We start from the raw sequence: 5,146 nt of genomic DNA on the forward strand, positions 1-5,146 counted from the left end.
GGGAAAGAGAAGAAAAGAAGATGAGACCAAGACTTTTTGCCTGAACATCTGGGTGAATATTTCCTGGGATGAGGAAGACAGAAAGGAGAAACTTGTGAGAGGAGAATCAAGAGTTCCATTTTGGACATGGTGAGTTTGAGGTGCTAGCCATGACTATTCCAAGTGGGATATAAGACTCTGAAGATCAGGGGTGAATGCGGGAGACATTAGCATATAGATGGTGTTGAAAGACATGGAGAGACTTCCACTTCCATCCAAGATGAGGGAATAGAGACCAATTTACCCTTCCACCTGAAACAGCAAAAATAAATGATACAAAACAGATGGAACAATAGTTTTCAAGACACTGGACATCAGAAAACACAGTATCCCTAAGAGACAGGAAGCAAAAAACGTAAGTCTTAAAATCATCTTAGCTTACTGCCTTGAGAAAGTTTCCAGGCTGCAGCAGAAAAAAAAAATGGGACTGGAGGTGATGCCTGGAAAGCCCTGTGAATTGAGGAGGTGGAGTGAGAGACCAAGGAGACGAAGATAACCAGAATTTGCAGGACAGAGTACTCGAGAGGAGAGACACACATAGAGAGAGAACCCTGGAGATCTGGAGAGGGCCCCCTTAAGTCTTCATCAGAGTACTGATCAGCAATGTATGTATAAGGAAAATACCTAGGGTCAGGCCAATAACAATCCAAAGGTATTAGAGGGAATGGCATCCAGGACTCCTATAGGACCTGGAATAACATCTGTGCTCACCAAAACCAGAAAACCTCAAAATTCATGCAACACTGGGTAGAATACTCAAAAGAACCTTGCCTCAGCAGTGAGGAATAATTATCCCTAGACTAAATGCTACTCTGTTCCCACCTGACCAATGTTAAAAGCAAAATCCAAAAGGATCAAACTCTTCCTGCAAATAAATTGCATTCCACAACAGAGTTCAGGAATACAAAAATAACCAGGAATACAAAAACACTTAATGTGTGTGTAATTGGAGTACCCAAAGGGATGCAAAAATACCCAAAAAGGTAAAAATCACAATGTCTGGCACCTAATCAAAGATTACCAAACATGCAAAGAAGCAGGAAAATATGATCCATAATGAAGAGAAAAAATGATCAATTGAAACTGACCCAGAACTCACACAGATGTTAGAATTAGCAGACAATGACATTAACACCGTTATTATAGCTGTAGTCTATATATTTAAATTGTTAAGTGGCAGCATTTAAGATATTAAAAAGACCCAAATCAAACTTATAAAGATGAAAACCACAATCTGAAGTGAAAAATACACTGAGTGGGATTAATGGCAGATTAGACATTGCAGAAGAAAAAAAATGAATGAACTTGAAGACATAGCAATAGAAACTACCCAAAATGAAACACAGAAAGAAAAACAAAAAGAATTTATAGGGGATATCGATGACCTGTGAGACAACTTTAAGCAGCCTAATATATGTGTAATTGGAGTGTCCAAAAGAATAGAGTGGGGTTAATCTGTAATTCTAAACCCAGCAAAAATATCTTTCAAAACAAAGACAAAGTAAAGACTATTTCAGACATACAAGAGCTTGAAGATTTCATTAATAATAGTCTTTCATTATAAGAAATATTAAAAGAAGTCCTTCAGTCAGAAGAAAATGATACCAGATTTAAACATTATTTAAACCACTTTATAAACAATTGATTATTTAAACAAAAACAATAACAATGTACATTGTGGGGTTTATTATATATATATATATTGAATAAGTTAAATGTATGACAACAATAGGATAACAGCTGAGAGATGGGAAATGGAAGCGCACTCTTGTAAGAGTCTTACACTCTACATAAGTGGTACTTTGAAAGTCGACTGTTATAAGTTAAAGATATATACTATAAACCCTAAAATAATGACTAAAATAACAAAACTAAAAATTTTAGCTAACAAACAATAGAGATAAATTAGAATCATAAAAAAGTCCAAAAGAAGAAAGAAAAATATTTAAAAGGAAACAAGGAACTGGTGGGACAAATATAAAACAAATAACAAGATGAGAGACTTAAGCTTAACAACATAAATAATCACATTAAATGTAAGCGACCCAAACACTCCAATTAAAAGGCAGAGACTGTCAGATTGGATTAAAAAAGCAAGAACCAACTAAAGGCTGTCTCAAAAAAGACACATTCAATATAAAGACGCAAAAAAGTTAAAAGTAAAAAGATATAAAAAGTATGCCATGCTGAAACTAAAAAAAAGAAAGCTGGCATAGCTGTATTAATATCAGACAAAGTAGATTATCAGATCAAAAATAGTACCAGAGATAAAGTTCATTCCATAACAATAAAGGGGTCAATTCATACAGAGGACATAAAAATCTAAAATGTTTATGCACCTAATAACAGAGCTTCAAAATACATGATGCAAAAAGGGTTAGAACTGCAAGGAGAAACAGACAAATCCACAATTATAGTTGGAGATTTCAACATTCTTCTCTCAGCATTTGCTAGAACAAGTAGAGAGAAAATCACTAAGGATATAGAAGACTTGAACAACACTATAAACAACTTTGACCTAATTGACATTTACAGAAAACTCCACTCAGCAACATCAGATTGTGCATTAGTTTCAAGTACCCATGGAAATTTTAAAAGATGGAGTCATAAAACAAGTCTGCATAAATTTAAAAGGATTCAAGTCATACAAAGAATGTTCTCTGACCATAATGGAATTAAATTAGAAATCAATAACAGAAAGATATGAGAAAAATCACCAAATACTTGGAAACTAAATAACACACTTTTAATAACCCATGAGTCAAAGAAGAAATCAAAAGGGAAATTATGAAGTATTTTGAACCAAATGAAAATGAAAACACAACACAAAAGAAAAACACAAATTTAGTGGTATGCCACTATAACAGTACTTAGGAGGAACTTTGTAGCATTAAATGCTGATACTAGAAAAGAAGAAAGGTCTCAGATCATTGACTTTCTACCTTAAGAAACTGAGGGGTAGAGGGGAAAATGGGTGAAGAGAATCAAAAAGGACAAATTTCCAGCCATAAAATGAATAAGTCCTGGGGATGTAATGTACAGCATGGTGACTATAGTTAATAATACTGTGTTATGGGGTGACATTCAGCCAGCCAGTGGGGGCAATGGACTTTCTGTCCTAGAACCATGGCCCGGTTTGTCCGTAACTTCACAGAGAAGGCCCTGGCACTGGTCAATGCTGCTATGACTTACCTGAAGCTCGAGTGGCCACATTTTGACACTATGCCAAAGTTGAGCTGGTTCCTCCAATCCCTGCTGAGATCCCTACAGCTCTTCAGAACTTGAAAAAATTTGTCAGTAGTGCTCAAACCAGTAGCTTCAAACAGCTCACAGTTAAGGAAGCTCTACTGAATGGTTTGGTGGCCACTGAGGTGTGGATGTGGGTTTATGTTGGCTAGATCATACGAAGCCAACGAAGCATGGCATCGTTGGCTATGATGTTTGAAGACCAATCTTTAACATGCGATTATATTTGCTTTATTATTTGGGTGTTCTTGGACCATGTATGAGCAGGCTGGTATTTGAATAAAATAAGACGATGTGTCAAAAATCAGTGTTTTCTCTATCAAACACTACATGGAAGGTCACAACTTCTCTTGATATTAAGTTGTATTAAGATACATGTCTTTGCTTAGCCTGCAATTGGATAGGATATATACCAACCTGGTACATGTATATATGAGGATAACATTTTATTTTGAAAGCTTGAAATAAATGATATTTAAGCTTTATTTCTAGAAAAGTTGGGAGAAAGGCTTTGAGAAAGCGGGATCTTACTCCAGTAGGAGAATAATAATACCACATTCCAAACACGATGTAGTTAAGCACGCACTATAAAGAATATAGTTTGGACTGGTTTTCTTTTATAAAGTCAGAGAAAGACCCCTTTGACAACACCCGTGTCTGTAAATGTAGGCGTACTTTTTGTCAACTTGAATATAGCCTCCCCAAAAGAGAACAGCAAGGCGATATTCTGTGTATCTTTGTAACATCTTTAACACTAGGACAGAGTGAATGAGAGCAATGACCTATATTTTTAATCTAATTTTGACATGTTATATTATTATGATGTCAGGTTTTTTGTTGTTGTTGTTGTTGATATTCATATTTGCTTTTATTTTTTAAAGTGTGAAACCCTTTTTCACAGTTTTCAACGTGTAATCAAAAATGTCGGGTTTTTTTAAAGGACCTGTCTTTGCAAAAATAAAATATCCTATAGATGTTTAACAGGGTTATAATTTAGTAACATCCTGAAATAAATACAAGTGATTGGTATCAAAATAATAATAATAATAATAGTGTGTTGCATATTTGAAAATAAGAGAGTAAATCTTAAAAGTTCTTATCACAAAAAACTTTGTAACTATATAAGGTGACAGATGTTAACTAGACTTACTGTGGTGATCATTTTGGAATATATACAAAAATCTAATCATTATGCTGTACCCCTGAAACTAATATAATGTTATATATCAATTATGCCTCAGTTTTTACAAAGAAATAGGGGGGAGCAAATTAAACCCAAAGTAAGCATTAGAAAGGAAATAATAAAGATTAGAGCAGAAATCAACAAAAAAGAAAGCAAAAAAAAAAGAGAGAGAAAATCAATAAAGCCCAAAAGTGATTCTTTAAAGAAATTAATAAAGTTGATAAAATCTCTAGCTAGACTGATAAGGAAAAAAGAGAAAAGACACAAAATATCAGGAATGAGAGAAATGACATCACTAAAGATTCTACCAATATTAAAAGGAATAAGGGAATATTATGAACAGTTTTCTGCAAATAAACTTGACAACTTAGATGAAATGGACAAATTCCTTGAAACACAAGCTACCAAAGCTCACTCGAAAAGAAACAGAGAAACTGAAGAGCCCTATATCTGTTAAATAAATCGAATTTATGGTTAAAAACCCTCCAACAAAAAGACTACAGGAACAAATGATTTCAGTGGAGAATTCTAGCAAGTATTTAAGGAAGCCATAATATCAATTCAACAAAAACTCTGCCAGAAGATTAAAGGAAAAAATACTTTCCAACTCATTCTAAGTGGCCAGCATTCCTCTGATTGATAACAAAGCCAAAGACATTATAAGAAAGAGAACTACAA

General features: G+C 34.3%; 1 pseudogene; it reads left to right on the top strand.

Annotated features, from left to right (window-relative positions):
* Positions 1-3,165: 3,165 nt before the first annotated feature.
* LOC103074985 (ATP synthase subunit g, mitochondrial pseudogene) lies at positions 3,166-3,484 on the top strand (annotated as a pseudogene).
* Positions 3,485-5,146: the final 1,662 nt, after the last annotated feature.

The sequence above is a fragment of the Lipotes vexillifer genome, unplaced genomic scaffold (assembly GCF_000442215.2).
Source record: "Lipotes vexillifer unplaced genomic scaffold, Lipotes_vexillifer_v1.1 scaffold213, whole genome shotgun sequence".
NCBI lineage: Eukaryota > Metazoa > Chordata > Mammalia > Artiodactyla > Lipotidae > Lipotes > Lipotes vexillifer.